Source organism: Ambystoma mexicanum, chromosome 9 (assembly GCF_040938575.1).
Source record: "Ambystoma mexicanum isolate Mex_15411 chromosome 9, UKY_AmexF1_1, whole genome shotgun sequence".
Lineage (NCBI taxonomy): Eukaryota > Metazoa > Chordata > Amphibia > Caudata > Ambystomatidae > Ambystoma > Ambystoma mexicanum.
The window spans coordinates 111,868,949-111,891,590 of record NC_090931.1 but is presented as its reverse complement, the minus strand read 5'-3'; positions in this window follow the sequence as shown (position 1 = coordinate 111,891,590).

The following is a 22,642-nucleotide window of genomic DNA, read 5'->3' as shown; positions in this document are numbered from 1 at the left end:
GGTGGAAGAGGCGCGGCTCACGATGGTCAGGGTGGAGAACTCCAGGGCTCTGAGGCGGGCCGAGTGCCTCGAGGCAATCCACAGGGGGGTGGAGGAGGAGATGGCTCCGTCCCGGCGGACCCTCGGGGCCATGGAACAGGACCGCCTCCGGGACATCGAAGAGGAGTTTGATGATGCCCTGGCCCGGAACACCACGGAGTGAGCCGCTGGACTTGCCCGCTGCCTTTGTATATAGTTCTTTAGTTTTAGGTTTCCTTTGTTTCTTCTTATGATTTGGAGTCGACGGACACTGCTCCACTTTTTGTATATAGTTGCATTTTAGTTAGGGTTTTTTGTAGGTTTCCTTTGTTCAGTTGGGCTCATGGACCCTTGGATGTTTTGTACATAGTTCTTCATTGGATTGTTTTATTTTTTTAGTTTTTATTTATTCACCATGGAGCAATGGTTTTTGCATTTATTTTTCTCTCTTGGATTGATTTTATTTTTAATGTGACTTTGGACAACATTTTTTTGAATTGTGATTTGTAGTTTTAATTTTTTTTGACGGACATGCAGCTTATCTTTTTTTTATTGCCATTGTAGTTTGTTTCATTTCATTTGCATTCTATTTTTTTAATACAATTTTGTTTTCATACTTCACTGTGTGGTATCATCTCATTGGTTTCATGCATGTCATGTTAGGTGTTTTCCCATTCAATTGCAACCATTGTGTGTGACGGACATGGGTTCATTTGCTTTATGAACATTGGGGGTGTAACATGTAATTTCCTTTTCCATGTGGGTGAATGGGTTACTTGGTAGGGCCTTTTGGCTGTGGAGGCTGACCATAACGCACATGATTGGGGATTGTGAGGACCTGGGTGCAGGGGGACATGAGTGGGGGCCTGGTGGAGGGTGCCCCTCAGTGCTGGGGGGGTGGGGGGTGGGAGACATGAGTGGGGGCCTGGTGGAGGGTGCCCCTCAGTGCTGGGAGGTGGGGGTGCTGGGAGACATGAGTGGGGGCCTGGTGGAGGGTGCCCCTCGTGCTGGGGGGTGGGGGTGCTGGGGGACATGAGTGGGGGCCTGGTGGAGGGTGCCCCTCAGTGCTGGGGGGTGGGAGACATGAGTGGGGGCCTGGTGGAGGGTGCCCCTCAGTGCTGGGGGGGTGGGGGTGGGAGACATGAGTGGGGGCCTGGTGGAGGGTGCCCCTCAGTGCTGGGGGGGTGGGGGTGCAGGGTGACATGAGTGGAGGGTGCCCCTCAGTGCTGGGGGGTTGGGGGGTGGGAGACATGAGTGGGGGCCTGGTGGAGGGTGCCCCTCAGTGCTGGGGGGTGGGGGTGCAGGGGGACATGAGTGGGGGCCTGGTGGAGGGTGCCCCTCAGTGCTGGGGGGGTGGGGGGTGGGAGACATGAGTGGGGGCCTGGTGGAGGATGGCCCTCAGTGCTGGGGGGTGGGGTGGGTGGGAGACATGAGTGGGGGCCTGGTGGAGGGTGCCCCTCAGTGCTGGGGGGTGGGAGACATGAGTGGGGGCCTGGTGGAGGGTGCCCCTCAGTGCTGGGGGGTGGGGGTGCTGGGAGACATGAGTGGGGGCCTGGTGGCAGGTGCCCCACAGTGCTGGGGGGTGGGGGTGCTGGGGGACATGAGTGGGGGCCTGGTGGAGGGTGCCCCACAGTGCTGGGGGGTGGGGGTGCTGGGTGACATGAGCAGGTGTGCAGGGTAGTCCCCTGTGGTGTCGGCTGCCTGCAGGGGCCGTGGAGGGTGTACAGGGAATACCTGGGAGCACCCAGCCAAATCGCGTGTAGAATTTCCCGCGTAACCCTGAAATACACGTACCCAGTCAAATCGTGTGTGGAAATTCCCGCGCACGTACCCGGCCAAATCGCGTGTGGAACTTCCCGCGCACCCCTGAAATCCACGTAACCAGCCAAATCGCGTGTGGAACTTCCCGCGCACCCCTGAAATCCACATACCCAGCCAAATCGCGTGTGGAAATTCCCGCGCACGTACCCGGCCAAATCGCGTGTGGAACTTCCCGCGCACCCCTGAAATCCACGTACCCAGCCAAATCGCGTGTGGAAATTCCCGCGCACGTACCCGGCCAAATCGCGTGTGGAACTTCCCGCACACCCCTGAAATCCACGTACCCTGCCAAATCGCGTGTGAAACGTCCCGCGCACCCCTGAAATCCACGTACCCAGCCAAATCGCGTGTGGAAATTCCCGCGCACGTGCCCGGCCAAATCGCGTGTGGAACTTCCTGCGCACCCCTGAAATCCAAGTACCCTGCCAAATCGCGTGTGAAACTTCCCGCGCACCCCTCAAATCCACGTACCCAGCCAAATCGCGTGTTAAACTTCCCGCGCACCCCTGAAATCCACGTACCCGGCCAAATCGCGTGTGGAACTTCCCACGCACCCCTGAGATCCACGTACCCAGCCAAATCGCGTGTGAAACTTCCTGCGCACCCCTGGAATCCACGTACCCAGCCAAATCGCGTGTGAAACTTCCCGCGCACCCCGAAATACACGCACACGTTATTTTTCAGTCAGCGGGTGTCCGTGTTTGTGGGTACCCCTTTGCACGTCATTTGTCCTGGAGGGCCACAGTATAGGACATTCATCATAGCTGTATATAGGTGCTATTTGTTGGCGCACCTTTTAGCGCACATTTATTACAGGCGCAGGGACGCTACCGCCTGCTTTCTTGTGGCGGTCGTGTTTGTGCCTGTGCGCTGGTTTGACCGTGCGCTGTTTTGCCCTATTCGATTCCATGAATACGTGTTGTAGGCGAGCGTGTGGGCGTTCCGCGCACTTGCACCCTGTACTTCCCCCGTGACGCCCACATTTTGGCAAGTTGTTCCCCATTCCGAGTGTTACGGCCCGTGTTACGCCTACTTTTGTTGTGTGCGCCACGCTATGTGAGATTTTCGCTGTGGCCTGTGCGATTTTCGCTGTGACCTGGCGCACGCCGTTAGATGGCCTGTGCGCCAACGTGCACTGCGCACTTTTTTAGCGCACCTCCGATGGTTTTCTCGCGCACGGCCTTCCATGAATCGATGTGCGCTGCTTTTCGTGCGAATTTGGCACTTGCACTGCGATTTTCGCTATTCCACTGCGAATCGCACGTTTTTGGCCACTTGCGCCACGCTAATTATTCCATGAATCGGCCTGACTTGTCTCTCTGAACCGGCAACACGGGTCAAGCGGTAGCCACAGGTCTCTTTTGTGAAGACCCGAAGCAGGTCTCAATTGGGTCTCCCATTGGGGAGGAATGCATTTGTGCAAGCACCGCCATTGCATTTGGATCAGGTGCCAGGGGAATGAGTTCAGGTGGGGGAGGCGTGTAAGGCCCCACCATCTGAGGCATAAGAGGGAGAAGAGGTGATATCAGTCCAGCAACAAGGTGTGCAGTCCCCAGATGGAGAAAAAGAGGTGATTCCCAAAAATGCTTGACCACTTGTCCTTGGGAACCGATACAAATAATACCATGACAAACGATTGTGCTTTGTCCCGATTCAAGATCAAGACTCAGATACCTTTACTTTGACAACACAACAAAGAACGAGGGAGACAAAGAGACAAAGCAAGAGAGTGCAGTCATTGACAAACACACGCAAACGCCAATTGTGCAGAAGACGCAAGCTTCAGAAACTCCCTGTGTGCCAGTGCACAGTCTTTTCCAAAAACAGATGGACACATCACATGCCAGTGGTAGTACAGCTTTACATCTGTCACATCAAAAGTATTGGCTCCTCAGCCAACAGCACCCCTGCTATATCCAATGCAATCTATAACAAATAGACACCACAAATCATGTGCTTTGAGTTATTTTTCACCAGAAAAGCCACACGCAAATCTTGTCACCTGCCACATAGGCAACAAAACATGCATTGGGGAATGCTGGGTATCAGTTTGGGCACCTCTTTCCTGTGTCCCCACATTACCTGCAAGTTTGGCAAAAGGAAAGGGTAACAGGAAAGCCTGCCACCCCTCAACTGCATGCAATGGGCACATTGGCACCGACTTTCTTCACCATCACCCCAAAGCATCTAGCTGATTCACAGATATTGGAACACCATTTTAGCTCGTAGATCCTGTCATGATTTTCATTATAGCCCACTTCCCAATGCCCAAACCCCTCCCCAGAGATGGCCGCCTGTAATCTAGGTTTTCTCCAATGACAACTCCCACAACAATCGCAGCCAAGACTATGCAATTTAGAAAAGGATGCCTGTTCGATAGGAATACAACCATGTACAGTCTGTCTTTTTCTTGATATGCAAATGACTTTTCAAAATGGCTGAAAATCACTTTGACTTTAAAAATGCAATTTCTTCTAATAAAGAACCCCAACTCACTGTTAAACTGTCTTCTGTTCATTGCCCAGTGACATGATATGGGTACTCCATGAAATGTGGACAACAATTTTACAATATATTGCACCTGAAGGATGCAGCTCAATTCTTTCTATTTACAAATATAAATATATTAAAACAGTTGATTTTCATTGTGAACACGTTAGACTGCCTTTATGCTAATGTACGACTGACAAATTAAAATTGAGCACATTTTCAGATGGATAAAACATCTAAAAAGATGTGTAAATACTTAAAGCAGATTCACAAAAAATAGAGCGAATGACAGGAGTACTATTTTTAGAAATGTGCAGGTCACCATGTACTCAAAGGTGACCTGCGATGTTTCGTAGGGGCTGGACAGTGGCGCAAAGAGCGCTGGCCAGCCCCTTTTCATACATTAGTGTTGGTAGCAGGCTTATGACATTAATGTATGACAGGCTCCCAGCAAGCACGTGGTTGCCGGGGGGCACATTTCACTGAGACTGGCCGTTAAGGGGCCTGTTTCAGTGAAAGAAAAAAAAGCATTTCCATCCCCATTTGGGGGATAGAAATGCTAGTGTGACAGCCGTGGCTTAAAACGCGCTTGTCACACTCCGAAAACAAAACGTGGTAGGGGCAGAAATGTCCCTACCAGGATTTGCGCCTCCCCCTGCGCCTATTCAGAATAGGTGCAGGGGGGAAGCCCTCATTTTAATGCATTTTAAGGTGCATCCTGTCTGGAAATGTGGAAAGTGCTTTAATTTGTGCTCACCCTCTGACAAACTTCCTGCCGCCTGATCCAGAAACACTGCAGACTCTCCATCCATGCCAAAAAAGAACCCACATTCAGGCACGCGTGTCCAATGCGTCTGCAGCGCGGCTGAACTCTTCAAAATCTGCAGGGAACTTGCCAACCCATCCGCAGTATCTTCTGACCCTACACCCTCCCAGGCCTCTGCAATGCATTCGCCTCTCACTTCACTTCCAAAACCCAGGACATGCTGAACAGCCGTGTCATGGACTCTCCCAACCCAACCCTCCCCCCTTACCCCCCTACGACTCACCCTCCTCCTTCCCCTCCTTCAGTCCTGTCTCCCCTGAAGAAGTCACCAGAGTTGTCAACTCTATGAAGGTCTCATCCGAACAGGTTGCTTCTTGCTCCTCTAGAACCATCAAGGAAAATATTGCCTCTCTCGCCCCCTGCTCTGGCTGATCTCTGCAACCATTCCTTTGCTACTGGTTCTTTTCCATCTTCCCTCAAGCACTACCTTGTGTGCCCCCTCCTTAAAAAACCTTCTGCAGACCCTTCCTGCCCAGCCAACTACTCCCCCATTTTCATTACAGCCTTCCTGGGAAAACTGCTTGAGAAGCTGGCCCTCCCTCAATTTAACTCTCATACCGAACTTGTTAGCGGCCTACATGATCACCAGTCTGGATTCCGAGCATCCAAAGGCACGGAAACTGTTCTTATAAACACCCATGAAGAACTGCTTGTATCTCTTAACTACAACTTCCCTGCTGTCCTCATCCTTCTTGATCTCCCTTCTGCATTTGACACAGTGAATCATTCCATCCTCATTAAAAGGCTCAATGACACCCGTGGCATCTCAGAGTGGGCACTGGACTGGCTTACGTCCTTCATAACTGACCATTCCTCCAAAACCATTCTGGGCCCTTTCTCCTCCCCTTCTTCCTCTGCTACCTGTGGCGTTCCCCAGGGCTCCATTCTTTTGCCCTGGCTCTTTAACATAAACCTTTCTCTGCTGGCATGACTCATTTCCTTCTTCTCCCCCAACTTCCAGTGCTACGCTGACGATACACAACTTTTCTTCAAACTTCCCACTGATGCCCTTGCATCTTCTTCATCCCAGACTTGCACTCTGCCACCCAGGCCTGGTGGACTGCCAACGTCCTCTGCCTCAATGCCAGCAAAAATGAGATTCTCTGTATCGGGTCCCCTGCACCATCCTTCTTCCCTGCGTTCTGGCTTTCCTCTATGCCCCCCTCCCCTGGAGCTAGGAATCTCAATGTTAACTTCGAGCCCTCCCTTTCCTTCATCCCTCATTTTCAGGACATTGTCAAGAAGTCCCACTTTCAACTCTTCCTTCTCAAAGGGACTCTACCTTTCCTCACCTTCCCCCAGAGACTCAATGTTACACGTGCTCTGGTTCTCTCCAGGCAAGACTACTGCAACAGCCTCCTCCTTAATCTTCCTTCGTCCACCCTGCGACCCCACCAACTAACCCAGACTAGGGCAGCAAGACTTATCCTTGGCTTCAAGCCCAGGGACCGCATCACTCCTGCCCTACAAATCCTTCACTGGCTCCCGATCTCTGCACAGATTAAATTCCAATCCCTCTTTATCGTACACAAGGCTTTCTGGGGCCAGAGACTGCTCTATCATCAACGCTTAATGACCAAATACTCTCCTTCTAGACTCCTCCATTCCTCTGGCACCAACTCTCTGCGTGTTAAGCGCTCTGCTAAACAGAGACTGATGGGCGATCACTTTCCACAGCTGGTTCCCTCCTGTGGAACAGCCTCCCTCTCCTTCTGGGTCTTGAGCAAGACCACCTTAAGTTCTGAAAAAGCCCCAAGACCTTTCTCTTTACCTCCTCCTTCTCCTCCTCTCTTCCCTGCTAATCTTACAGCAGTGTTACTGATGTGCGGGGCCCTTATATGTCCTCGGGGCCTTGGCACCCCACATCTCTCTTCCCAGCCGCTGTCTTTCTACTGCACCTTCTTGGGCTCACCCTACCCATGGGTGGTTGCACTTACGTACTTCTCCTCTTAGCACTTACCCTGAGCACTTCTCCATAAGCATCAGAGCACCTTATCCCTCACCCTCTGCACTTGCACGTTCTGAACACTCACAAGCCATAGTAGGTGTGTCTCCCCTTACCTTTATTCTCATTACCTGTTTGTACTATTAATGCAATTATTTATCCTTGCTGTAATGCATTGTCTACCTTCCCCTTTCTCCACCCTGTTTGTGCTGTGGGCACTTTGAAACAGTTATGCTAATTGTACAAGCACCTAATAAGTGACCCATAAAAAAATAAATGCCCCTTGTCTGTGCAAAGGGGTAAGCAAGCACATCTGAATGAGCGCATCCTGGGCTGATACTTTTTTGCACAACTTGTGTCAAATTATGTTTTCAGAATCTAGCCCCATTACATTTCTTCACATTCATACCGTTTAGTTTTGATTTGCTAAAAATTATTTTTTTTTACCACAAAAACAGATAAATCTGCTTAGATACAGTCTGTCAGAATAGAGCATTGTGTGGTGCTGCCCACGTTATGAATTGTAACAGCATAACAATCAGTAAATGACACATTTGTTTTCACTTTGTACCTTTATTTGACAGTCATCATTAAAGGAGCAAAAACAGGGGACGCAAATATGAAATGTACAAATATGAATTCATAAATATAATATTATATGAAATACAATTTGAAGATTTAGAGTAAAACACTTTAGAAGAAGCAATACGATCAAATCAATTCCAGTGTCATATGTAGTCAATATGGTGTTATATTATTATAGGACGAGCCATTTTGCCTCCTCAATGCCATGCTTTATATTTGATGCTGGAGACAGCTAGGAGGATCGTAGCTTCAATATCTGATTTACAGAGCTGCAGAGCATCGCTAGTAGACCTAACACAATGATCTCTCAAAAAAGGAAGCACATAGCAGATGCTCAAATCCTTGCACAAGGGACAAAATAATAGGAATTGATAACATGATTCCACTGCCCCAGGACAAAACAAACAACAATCATTGGATGCAGCATTCCAGCCCTTCTGTACACATCCCAATGGTAAGGTACGAAACTGAAATCTCATATACGAAGACCTTCCACAGTGCAGATTTATTATATCAAGATAGGGCTCAAAGTCACGCTGCATTTCTATTCACCAATAAGAGCGAAAAAGCACCCTCCTTTCGCAATTTGTAATAGTACGGTCAATGGTCATTTCTTTGAAAAGAGCCCTGATCTGAGTTTCAGTGTTGCCCTTAATTTTGGTAGGAGTATTCCAAAGATCAATTCATCTTAGAATGCTTAGGACACTCTTGATGCGTCTACACCAACGCAAAGATGATCCCCCATCTTGATTCGGAACACCCAGTACACAGTCCCAATAGTTACATAAGGTAGTGTAAGACAAGATTCTAATCCAGAATAAAATCATCCAGAGCTTCAGTTCACTAGCTTCATCAATCCACAATCCAAATCAATCCAGAATAAAATCATCCAGAGCTTCAGTTCACTTGCTTTATCAATCCACAATCCAACTCAATCCAGAATAAAATCATCCAGACCTTCAGTTCACTTGCTTTATCAATCCACAATCCAACTCAATCCAGAATAAAATCATCCAGAGCTTCAGTTCACTTGCTTTATCAATCCGCAATCCAACTCAATCCAGAATAAAATCATCCAGAGCTTCAGTTCACTTGCTTTATCAATCCGCAATCCAACTCAATCCAGAATAAAATCATCCAGAGCTTCAGTTCACTTGCTTTATCAATCCGCAATCCAACTCAATCCAGAATAAAATCATCCAGAGCTTCAGTTCACTAGCTTCATCAATCCGCAATCCAACTCAATCCAGAATAAAATCATCCAGAGCTTCAGTTCACTAGCTTTATCAATCCGCAATCCAACTCAATCCAGAATAAAATCATCCAGAGCTTCAGTTCACTAGCTTTATCAATCCGCAATCCAACTCAATCCAGAATAAAATCATCCAGAGCTTCAGTTCACTTGCTTTATCAATCCGCAATCCAACTCAATCCAGAATAAAATCATCCAGAGCTCCAGTTCACTTGCTTTATCAATCCACAATCCAACTCAATCCAGAATACAATCATCCAGAGCTTCAGTTCACTTGCTTTATCAATCCACAATCCAACTCAATCCAGAATAAAATCATCCAGAGCTTCAGTTCACTAGCTTCATCAATCCACAATCCAACTCAATCCAGAATAAAATCATCCAGAGCTTCAGTTCACTTGCTTCATCAATCCACAATCCAACTCAATCCAGAATAAAATCATCCAGAGCTTCAGTTCACTTGCTTTATCAATCCACAATCCAACTCAATCCAGAATAAAATCATCCAGAGCTTCAGTTCACTAGCTTCATCAATCCACAATCCAACTCAATCCAGAATAAAATCATCCAGAGCTTCAGTTCACTTGCTTTATCAATCCACAATCCAACTCAATCCAGAATAAAATCATCCAGAGCTTCAGTTCACTTGCTTTATCAATCCACAATCCAACTCAATCCAGAATAAAATCATCCAGAGCTTCAGTTCACTAGCTTCATCAATCCACAATCCAACTCAATCCAGAATAAAATCATCCAGAGCTTCAGTTCACTTTGTTCATCAATCCACAATCCAACTCAAACCATGACAAAATATGAGGCATGCTTTTAGGCAAACATAACAGCTTCTTGAGAAATTAATACTCTATTGTCGCTGACTTGTTCATTTTAACATGGCCCCATAGCTCAGCATCAAACAAAGAAGCGTTGTTAGCTTTAGCACAGTATATTTGCAAGGAAGGTCATGCGGCACCATGGCCATGTGTACTCGCAAATTTACAGACTGCATTGCTAGTTCTTTCTAGTATGGACTGGGCTCTTTCAATCTGACTGACTCAAGAGCATTTATTCATGAACCTCAGACCAATATATTCATAGTTTATTACATGGTCGAGCGATGTATCCCCCATACAAATCAATGGCCTGGGTGATCTTTTCTGTTGTAGATTAAAGACCACAGTCTTGGTTTTAGTCAGGTTAATTTCCAGGCCATTATCTTGACAGACAGATGAACAAGGTCACACTGCTTCCGAAGACCAAACCAAGACATAGAAATGAGCGCGGCATCATCTGCAAACACTAGAAGCAGGATTCTTTCATCTCCCAGGGGTGGTGCATGCATTGGCACCTTATCCAAAATACTGAACAAGGGATTTATGAACAGATAGAACAAAGTTGGGGCAAAGACACAGCCCGGACACACACCATAGTCCAACGTGCCACAGCCTTATTGTTGGAGTACAGACAGATGCTAACTCTCACCAAGGACAATGGAGTACAATATTCTACCAATCTATCGCACAATCTCCTGAGCGGGACATCATCAAAGGCAGTTTTAAGACTCACCTCCCATACCACTATGCTTACTCTCTACTCCAACACTGAATTAGAGTGCAGCCACACCCCTCGATCAATTTCAGCCTAGCTGCTCACATACAAACATTACTCCATGAACACCTCATCATTCTAATGAAACACAGCTACATCCTACGAAAACCGGCCTAGCTGCACACATAAACGTCCTACACAGGCCTAACGCAGCCAGAACCCAGGCTTGGTGCCCATCCTCCAAACTGCACACATTCAACAGATGTCAACTACCACCACACCTAATGCTAGGATGCAGCTACCATCAGGCCATTGCATCGGCTGCACACATAACTGGTGCGCCCAAGCACTGTATGAAACCTTACTCTCTCAAGTGACCTGGACTATGGTCCCCGAGGGCGTTCAATTTACCAGCGCTTTGAGGCCATACCAATGATATATAGAGTGCTATATTAAGGCCAAATAACATAACATACAAAACAAACATACAAATTAGTCTTTCTTGAAGAAATATAATTTTGTTGAAGCAAATGGAATCTAAAACATTGGTCCACAATACTCTGTCCATGCAGAAAGCCAGCCTGGCGATAACAGCATTTGTTTCTTGAATACAGGTTAGTCAAATTCAAATCAGTGTCTGCTCAGTGGAAGCTGTGTGAAATAGATGCATTTTGAATAGAGATTTTAAATAATGGCATAGATATGTGTGTTTTTTGGAAGCAACATGTTAAAGCCAATAATGTGTAAATTAGAAATGTTCAGACCAACAGCTTGCCTTGGATTGTGAGGTATGCAGAACCTGCATGCAAAACATATGTGACATGAAACAATATCACAGCACACAAAAAACGTACTTCCCCCTAAATGTACTAACTGCCATTGCTGGGGCTTTTGAGCATGTTGCACATGTTTCCAAAACAAACTAAAAACTATTCAATGCCATCATTGGTGTAATGTGTGGCTTCAGATGACTCCTTCACCTGGTTGATCTCTGCTGGGAAATGTTGAGTCTGCACTGCTGCAGGTGAACTTCAGTACCCCCTCCCTCCACCACTACAACTATGCCACGAAAGCAGCAGGAATGGCGCTGAACTACTGTGAGGGTAAGAGCATAGACCTGGCAACGGACCTAATGGCCAATGCCATGTTCATGGCCATCAATGAAGAAAAGTTAACTACCCCCATACCTCTTGTCAGCCAAGCCCAAGTCATCGGCCACTGATTGCCATTCAGCAGCAGTCTCTGTTTTATATGGAATGGTTTGAGAGCTGATTTCTGAGACAAAGTACAGGAGATTGTGGAACATTGACTCACTCCGAATGGTTTACAAGTAGGCTTTGTGGCAGCTGATAATGGATAAAATAATGTAGCTGCATTGAGGATAGGCGATACTGTGCACATGCCTGCTTTGCATATAGCCTCAATTCTTTGGTGACTGGTGACCGCTTCACAAGCCATTGCCTACCAATAAATGAGATGTATAAGTAGCCCAGAATATATGCACCCACTCTGGCTGCTCATACACATCAAAACATATTTTAGCTGAGCTGCAAATGTTCCACTACTTTACAAGTGTCTTAAAATCGCAAAAATGACTTAGAGGATGTTAGTCCTCAAGAACAGGGTGCAGCTGGTAACTAGAGGGTGCTGGCTGAATGCCTATGCAGTGGTAAATGTTGGACTATGTTTTTTGCTTGATCCTTTTCAGGAGGCGCCCCAGTGCTCTATCCGCTGCACTATGTCACTCGGCGAGGTGCTGCTACTCGTTTATCAGTTGGAATTAGAATGATCCATCATCATACATGACCATGAAATGGCTGATGATGCAGAAGTGGGACAAATGGCCATAAATGTGCTTTTGACCTTCTGACAGGGTCCATGCTTTGTTGGGATAATGTGAAATATGAAGTACTTACTGGCATCTTTTCTTGACCCACAATTGAATGTCACTGTGGCAGCTTTTGCCAGTTTGGGCATGACGAGAAGGGCATTTCAGGGTGTTTTAATTCACAAGGGGATGTGCTTTTTATGTGTAAAGTTGCACACAAGAGACTTTAAAAGCCCAGATGGAGCAAGAAGAGAGATCCAAAGGTCAGGCATCGTCAACCTAGCGCTGGTCTCTGCCACTGCTGTGTGAATCGAGGGAACCATACGAATCCAGCGAGCACATTGAAGACCAGATGTTGATGTCTGTTATTGACACAGTCCGACGTGATTTCTGAATTCAGTAGTGATGAAGATGCATTGCAATTCTAGCTTGTCAAGCAGTCAGTGTGGCCGTCTGTACTTGTTCAATTATCTGTGGAAACACTGTACTGCTCCTGGCTAGTGTACACTCCAGGCAGGAGTTTAGTGCTGCTGCAGCTATTGCTGTGGCCACTGGAGCTATCTCAAGGATACCCATGTGAGAGAGGTTAAACTGAACAAGCATCGTATCACCAAAGACTCTTACTACAGGAAACACCAGGTCAGTTACTTGGAAGACCACCCAAATAATTCCTCTTCTTCTTATTTATTTATTTGCATTCAGTTCTAAAAGAACTTTTACAAAATATGATAAAATTACAATGCATAATTCAGTTCAATTCACAATTCAATTCACATAGATGTGTAAAACACAGTTACAATTCATCAATTACTAAATTACATTTGAAGTTACAATTCACCAATTGCAATTACATTTGACACAGAATCACAAAATCCTTTGAGGTCCTTGGGGCAATCCCCGGTTGCTTCCTGAACCTTACCAGAAACCAAGTCACAAATACTACATAGCCCATTACCCAGAACCCCAAAACCCATCAACACACACATACTGGACTTTTAGCATTTGATGTTAAGTATAAAGTATTAAATGTCAGTTGTTGAGTGTAAGCTTTAGGGGTGGTAGTTATTAATTATTAATGGTGCGTATTCAACCCTTTTGAGATGGTCATAATGCTGCTACTTTATACTACTACATAAAACGTTATAGAGATAAATACAAACATTTTAAAAATTCCAAAACCCTCTTAAAACTATACAAGCAAAACTGATTACTAGCTTCCATTATTGAACCATGGGTCAATTATCAATGGGCAATCGTTTTTTAACTGTACACCACAAGCAATAAAGTGCAATATGCATACTTTCTGTCTCAGTGTTGAGACTGTAAGTGATTTCAATCCGGCACACACCCAGGTCAGTTCTAGGTCATTTGGTCGAAAATAAATGGTTGACAGGACAATTGGTCGACACCAAAAGGTTCACAGGACAATTGGTCAATTTTTTCTTTTGTTGTTTTTTCACTTTTTTTGTGGGGGGGGGTCCCCCCTCCAACCCCCTTTTTTTTTGCTAAAAAACCCTTGTTTTCCCTAAACGAAAACCTAAAAAATATATATATAAATAAAATAAAAATGTGACCAATTGTCCTGTTGACCAGATAGTGTCGACTAATTGTCCTGTCGACCATTTGTCTGTCGACCATTTGACCGGACACCACCCAAGTCACGTCCAGCGTGTAGTGCGCAATAGAAATCCTTATTTATTTTATCTATAAGTTCAGTATTCTGAACAATATACCACTCATATCACACCCTTCTCTTGACCCTCCCACCCTCACACTGAACCAGGAATCAGGATAGTTTGCAAATGTAAATATTTATTATGTATTTAGAATTCAAATCACAATATATTTTAATAGGTAAACAACAATCCCCAATGGGTGACAGAACACTGAATAGTACCTTTAATACACTAGGAATCAAGGATTGAGCATAAAACAAATGCAGCACAGAAAATAATAGTTTTGTGTTGGTTTAGTACAGATGGCACTATGGTTAGGAGTCCCCCCTGCAACACCCCTCAACCCCCCAATAGGCAATTAATTGGATGTGAGGAGAGAGCAGGTATTCAGGAATAGCACAAAGCAAACAGAATTTTACTCCCACCTTCCCCCTTCAAACATAAGAGAAAACTGAATTGACTTTTCAGCTATCAGGATGGCTTTGAAATTGTCTTTGGAAATGACTGAGCAAAAACACCAAATGCGGTCAAAAATACTTACATTATTATTAATTCCTGTGGGAGCCGCTTTGAACAGTTGCACACAATCACAAACAATGATTTAGTCAAAAGAAAACATTTGAAATCTCAAAGTCCAAGTCGGAAACAGTTTAAAGCTAATTCACACGTGTAAAATCCTTTGAGAATTTCAATTTGTGGCAAACTTTTCCTTACGTGATATTCGCTATAACGGGTGAATCGCACTGCGGTTTTGGGCTCTGTATGTTCGCAATGCTTCATAAGATGACATGAATTTTAGCGTCGAGCAAGATTTTGAATGTTGAGAAGTGTTGTGTTAGAGGCATTTTGGAGTTTTTAGCAGCAAAGTAAATGTCATTTATAGGCACATTTTTGAGTGTCAATTGCAAAGTGCTGCTTCTCTGCACTCTGTTTGCTGGTCATGGACCCCACTGGCACATTTTTCTGCAGTGTGTGCTCTATCCCACCACATAAGCACCATGTGTGGCAGGTTGTGCATCCATTTTTTGTGTGTTGCAGGATGCGGTTTTTGTAGGTTTTTGGTGCACACAAGAGTTTTGCCGCCCTTGTTGCTGCTTCTTGCACCATAACTAGCAGATTAATGCCACATAGCACAGCAAAGTGGGTCAATACATCCCACAAGACAATAGTCCCAAAATGAGTCTTCCTTTATAGAATCATAGCAATGTACCATGCAACCTAAGGTAGTCATATATTCAAAGCCCAAAGCTGGGCATTCCGTAAAGAGATGTTTTGCCGTCTCCAGTTTCCCAGGTTGCATATACAGCCATTTCTATCCATAAGAGGTATCCCCAACTGTGCACCCACAGAAACGTATGTTGCCAGCTGATTTGTGAGCGGCTGCAGTTGAAAACTCTGGACCGAAGGATTTGGACATGGCCTCAAGTATATTTGGGGCTGCAAGTTAGTATAGTTGTTGGTCCAGCCCCACTGTTTGACTTTACGTTTAAAGATATACTTTAAACGTCCACAACTTGTCCCTCTGAGAAAATCGGGGCACCATCCAATGCTCTTATACAGGCTGGCAGCTAAATTATCAAATTGCTCGATCCTATTCCCGTAGGTCGGGTTTACTCCCGACCCCAATAACGCGCAATTGACATTTTGGTTGTGTATGTGTTTTAATGTGTAGTATGCCTCTTCTAATGAGCAGCTCACTTTTAAGCGAGACCAACCCCAAATCAAGCCGAATATATTCTATTGATGTTGAGGCACTCATCCTCAAAATGCATTTCCAAAAAGATCCTTCCAGTCGGTCTTACCAGCGCAAATCCCCCATGACAAACACCTCCAGACCTTATAACAGCATTGGGCAGAAGCACTGTCTGTAGAGGATGATAATCCCCTCCATTGAAAACTCTGCAGTTTTTCTTCCGAAAGTTACCAATTAGCTGAATCATACGCTGAGCTTTCGCCTTCTTGGCAGCCACACTATACGTATAGGTTCTGCTACTACTCATATCTAGTCCTAGATAAGGATACGATGCAAGGTAATCAACCTTACCGAGACTGGTATAAAAGCTGGGACACTTCACTTGTTTAGATGAAACAACCAAAATCTTTATCTTCCCCATATTTATGCTCAACTCGTTTTCTGCCTCATACTTAATCAGGGAGTCAAACGTAGCATTTGATCCCCTATACCTATCGTTCAACATAACCAAGTCATCGGCCTAGAGCATACAGGGGATGGTCCTACCACCCACCTTGGGTCAACACCCCATGTTGGTTGTAAGTCGAGCCGGAAGATCAGCCATGTAGAGGTTATATAGCAATGGCGCGATAGTACAGCCCTGCTTCACCCCTTTCCCGATCATGACTGGTGCAGATACCCCTCCCTCATCATTCAATTGCACCCATGCTGGGGTATTCAAATGTAGGCCTTTGAGCACATTAACGATCCATTTCAGACAGCCCCAGGTAAGTAATTCACCAAACAGTATTGTACGGTTGACTCCGTTGAAAGCTCCTTTGAAGTCAACAAAAGTAATGTATAGACTGTGCCCTACGGGCTCCAATGTACCCTGATCAAAAAGTCAAGTGTCCTAAGGTTGTGTGTTGTACAACAGCCAGAGCGAAACCCCGTCTGCATGAATTGCAGCAAATGGGAATCCTCTACCCAGGACTGAAGCGCCCTCAGAACGAAATTAGAGAACATTTTCCCAGACACATCCAATAATGATAGCAGCCTGTAGTTCTCTGACATTAATCGTCACCTTTCTTATATACCGGGATAAGGACCGACTGCTGCCAAGAGCCCAGGATACGTTGTGTCACACACACCTTATGAAATAGAATTTTCAAGATACAAGACCATTGTTCAGGGTTCTGTTGTAATACCATATTTGCCAGTCCATTTGGACCGGGAGCCCCAGAAATTTTAAGTTTTGAGATGATTAGTCGAATCCCAGCTTTGTCAAAAGTCAAAGGACACCCCCAATAATATATTCTGGGTGGGTAACCACAGTAATATCAACACTATGGGCCTCGGATACACAGATGGCGGTAAGGGATTACCGGCACCAGTAAGGGCACCGGTGCCGGTAATCCCTTACTGCCCTACTACGAGGTCCCTCAGTGGGTCTCGTCCTTAACGTGTGGTCAGACCACACGTTAAGGACGGGACCCGCTGAGGGACTCCAGAGCAAATAACGGTACTGCTAATTGCGGTACCGTTATTTGCTCCTTCCCCATTCCCATTGAGCCCTATAGGGGCTCAAATGGGAATGAGGAAGGGCCATGGTGAATGGGGAATTACCACCCCCGCCAACCTTGGAATGGGGTGGTAATTCCGCCATTCACCATGCCGGACTCTGGCGGCAACCATGGTGTTATTGTGCCATGATTACCGCCATCCGTGTAATGAGGCCCTATGTCTATTAACGTGTCCCAGCCATTCAGTTTCCTGTATGGGGTTCAGCATTCGTTTATTACGGTCCCCCTTAGCCTCAGCCAACATACCCCAGATCTTCCTATGATTGGCGCTTCTAAGCATCGCAAACATTTTCTGCCAATTTACATTAAGAGAGGATTGCTTCCACCTCCTAGCCAACCTTGAAACTTTTTCTTGGCACCTCTTATACGTATGTCCAATACAGGGACAGTTGCTGGCAGCCCCTAGGTACATGTCAAATGTATTTCTCTGCGCATAGATCTCTCAGCGTCCCTTATGGCACAATCAAATGCATGCACGGGTTTACTGCAGATCGCCCCTGGGACTTGGTTATAAGTAGCAATTTTAGTAGCCAATGCTCTAATCCTTGCCTCTATTTCATCACAATTCATACGACCCCGGTCATTGATGTCATTGGGCCTCATTACGAGGTTGGAGGTAGCCATGCTGGTAACTCGCATCAGGGTCCGGCACCCGTGAATGGGCAATTACCGGGTTATTCTGGCCCAGCCGGACCCGGTAATTGCCCTTTCGCGGGTGCCGGGTCCGGTATATCCCCATGCCATTTGAGCCCCCATAGGGCTCAATGGGAATGGGCAGGATGGTAGCAACAGTACTGTTAAGAATGGTACCGTTGCTACCATCAAGTTCTGCTTGCGGGTACCGGTATGGCCAAGAGGTCAGACCTGGTGCCTGCAAGGGAACCAGCGAGTAGAACTCCTATTATGGCTTGTACGGTAGCCCCTATGGGGGCTCAAATGGGAATGGCCCTGGTGAATGGGGAATTACCGGTCCCGCCGACCTCGGAATGGACCGGTAATTGCTCCATTCACCAGGCCGGAGTCGGAAGGGTTTTGGAGGAAGCCATGGCGCTAATAGCGCCATGGCTACCTCCAACCTCGTAATGAGGTCCATTGTCTTTAGCCGAGGGTACCAGCAACCGGCGAGAGCGAAAGTTGTGTTTAACCCCAATTATAAGACCCCCAAAGGGTCTGCCCATCGGGCCCTTTTTGGCCAGAGTTTGGTAAATGTGGTAGCCCTCCACTTGGAGAGAGCTATCCAACCAGGTCTGCTGTAGCATAAAAATGTCACATTTTGTCAAAGTGGTCAAAGAACCATACTGGTGTAACAAGTGCATGAAGCCTTGTGTGTTCCAACTGGCAATCTTGACCAGTCAGTGGGCCCCATCACCTAGATACTCAGACATATCCTCGGCTGGTGTCCCACACCATGTAATAGCTTCATATACAGGGTGTACATCAGCATAATCGCTAATAACTGTTCACTTCTCACTTGGAAGGTCGTCCCACAATGCCCTCTCTGTGTATGTGAAGCATTGGTATGAACTAATCCCAGGTGTTGCCCAGACGGGGGGGGTCTAAGCGTAGGCCTATGGTGACAAACTGTACGCTTCAAGCCCAGGGTAACTAATGAGTTTGCATTGGCACATAGTAGTGACACAGCCGAAGAGGTAGCAAAGCGAATCAAAGCCCATTCAATGGAGCATTATCTGCAACATGTCATCGGAGGTAACACAGACAACCAGGGAACAGAGGCCCAAAGTCTGAACAGGACAGATCTATTTAGGAAAAGACTGGTATTGGTGCTCTTAATCTCCTCTAGCCATGCAGAGGAGCCCAGCCTTAATTGCCCCGCCACCCTGTTGCCTGTAGACACACGATAATGATGCAACTCATGGCCATCTTTAGGGATGGAGGGTAGTGGACCAGCCAAAACTACCCGATTAGAAAGGGGTATAAGGGAGGAAGAGATAGAGCCAGCTGGCCCAGGAGTTTTTATTGTGGTTTCCCAGCTAACAAACCTTCCCCGCTTCTCTTTACCCAAAGTGTCCAAAGAGGCAGCAAAAGTAGAATTAACCTTAGGTGGCCTTAATGTACTTTATTTGGTCCACCCCATCCTTTCACCTGAGTAGATCTGGATGTCAAGGGCACTACCAGTGAGGAAGGGCAAGAAAGGGGCACAGAAGGTCTAGGGCGAGCCCACTTATCGAAGGGGCCAATGAGAGTCACTGTGCGCCTCGAACCATCACCCTGCACTCTGGAAATCAACGCTGGCTCTTTCACTGATTTTAATGTGACACCAGAAGGAGGTAGCCCCCATAGCCTGGTAGATAGCCGAGTGGGCAATATTGACCCAGCCTATGCTATGGAGCTTAATTCCTTCACTTGAGGGCTAACCTTCTTGTCTGGGGAGAATGCTTTCATCATAGATATCTCCGCACATAGTGCCTCAACGGCATCCTCCTCTGAGGCGGCCGCATTGTTTACCGAGTCTTGGGACTTCAAAGAGGCATCTGAGACATCAAAGACCTCAATCATTTCTCTAGCCACTTCTAGGTCCACACAAGCCAGACCCTCCTTGGAGCATATAGTACACTTCTCTGTGACTCCTAGGGCACACTTATCCGAGGGCACAGGATCCTGGGTGGAGGTAATCTTCAAGGGGGGCAAAGGAAGGGGGAAGTGGAGAGTGGAATGGGCCAACCCATTAGGCTTCAACAGTCTGATCATCATAGTATGCAATATCCACTGATCAGCGGCAACTACTAGTCATAAGGCAAAAACTGCTTCTACCTTGGCTAGAAGCTCAGACATCAGTTCGGAGTGGACACCACCATAACCACTCGCCCTGGATGCTGATAGTTGTGTGGCACCATGGCAGGAGCCACTTACCACCCTTGTATCCTCCACTGGTGACACCAAAGCCTCTAAGTTTTGGCTGGCGGACAAGTTTGGGGTAGGTATGACATCCCTCTCCAATTGTTGCAGATCCAATGACCTCCACCTTATTGTATTACACAGTGTAAATAAGAAACCATTATTATCTAAGGAATGTACCACAGACCAGGACAGGAGAGGTGGAAATCGCGGTTAGCCTTGAAAGTTGTAGCCTCTCTACGCGTGGTCTCTGATGTAAAGTCTGGCCCGGGCAATTCACTAGTATTGTCCGTACTTGTTGGAAGATCAACTGAAGGGATCCCATACCCCGAAAAATACCCTGTAATCCAGGGTTGTGCATTGTGCACTATGCTTCTACTGAATTCCCCTTCTTTCTTTCCTTTTTTGGGTTTGGGCCCATCCCTCAAAGGTTTTCTAGATTGCAGCGGGCTCTGTGTACGTTTACTTTTCACAGCACTTCACTACTCAGACCCAATCTACGGGCTGGTTTGGGCTTCATTTCACTGTGAAATCAGACACTACAGTTGCAACAAACACCAGGAGGGGGAAACTTAATAGCACTATTTTATGGGCCTTAGCTGTCTCTTAATAAGTTTGCACCGAAAGGTGACCCTTCAAAGAGGTTCTTGTTGCACTTAATTATAAATAGAAACAGTGCAAAGTCATACACAACCAACAACACGGCCGAGAGCTGACTTTGTGGTGGTGGTAGCAAACTTGAAGAATGAAACGCTAATAACCACAGCTCTGCGATAACTTTACTCCCACCAAGTAGCGCAATTGTAGTCAGTGTTGTACAAAGTCAATTGAAATAACACTGGCTTTCATAGATATTATTCTTTGATTAAAATATGCACCTACTGCCTCATGGAATGGCGTTCTGCTCCTGCAATCAACCGCGTGGCAGAAGGAAGTTCCCGGGTGATAACGCCACGGTATAAACATACATCGAAATCCATGCAGTTGAAAACACAGTGCCTTGCCTGCGGGCCAACGGGAACACGAAACACACACTGCAGCACACCGCTGCGCTCCGCCATGTGTGGAGATTTTATGGGATTAGCCACCTCCTCGTTGAAATAGACACTGTAGAAAGACTCCTTAGTAATGTTCTCCTGCAGCCACACGAAACACACACTACAGCACACCGCTGCATCCTTCTTATGGTGAAGATTTGTGTGCAAGCCAGCTATGTCCATGTGGATGGAGGGACATAGTGAAACTTGGTGGTGACGTTGACTCAGAGGATAGTGGTTGGGTGCATTGTAAAGGTAAATGTTTAATATTACCATTATCCTCAATGTATTTGCCACTTACAACCAGAAGAGATGTTCTCTGAGCCCTAGAACCATGCTCTCAAACTGAGTTTCAGCCAATGTTCATTTGGGTTCTTCGGTCGTTTGACAGCTTGTTTTTTCTAATGGAAATTTTTCGTCAAAAATTCAGTTGAAAAAATGTCATCAATGAATTTTTGGGGAGTGGCTTCCAAGATCTGCCTTCCCTATATTTTATAACGTACCCCAAACCACTCCCTGCCCCATTTATCCCCTTATCCTTCCCCCTGCTACAGGTCGATGAGTTTTTTTAGATGGAATGTTGGTGTAAAAAATACGATCAGAAAAAAAGGCATTGGCAGAATGACAGTATTCGGTATATTTGGCTCTTCAAAGATACTGAGCCGCTTTCTGTGTCCTAGTACTGCACTCACAAAATGGAATGTCCACCACAGTGATGTGTTCCAGAAAAGGCAATGCAGGCAGTACGTGCCCGCATTCCTCATCATTCAGTCTCGTCTGTCTTATCCAAATGGCCCCAACACTGTTTGGGCAGGAAGGATGATTTAGAACCAACAACCACAGGCAGTTGCACTGCTACGGCTGGCAAAGCAGCCCTGCTTGTCAATGGTAGAACTGGGACAATTTGTGATAGAGCAGTCATCGGACATCAATAAGACACTTGGGGCCTCATCACTAGTTGGGTGGTATCCCGGCGGTATTACCACTGGGATAAAGGCTGTGCTAATAGTGCTACTGCCAATGGGTCTGGCGCTATTAGCGCTGGATCATGGGTTTGGCAGAACGGGAATTCCCCATTTCCCATTGGGCCCATTCCGGAATTCCCCATTGGGCCCAGTGGTAAATTTTCAGCGCGACTACCATTGGCGGTATTACTGCACTGTAATTGTGCTGAAAATTGGCAAATTCACTGCGGATTTACCCCCATCACAGAGCAGGGGGTAAATCCTGCCAACCCCATGATTTGGCAGACCCTTAAATGCAGCGGTAATAGCGTTACTGCCACATTTAAGGGTTACCGCCAAACTCGTGATGACCCTGTTGATTCTGACCCGAGAAAGGGGAGAATGGGCCTCGCCTGCTAGAGCATGACGCCGATGAGCTTTCCTTTGTGGCTGCCCGCTCTGCAGCAGGAACACACCGCACTAGCTGGGTCTCTTGCACGTAATATGTCCTCCTTGTGCCACGGCCTACAATTCCTAATCATGGAGGAGGTGCATGAGGCTTGC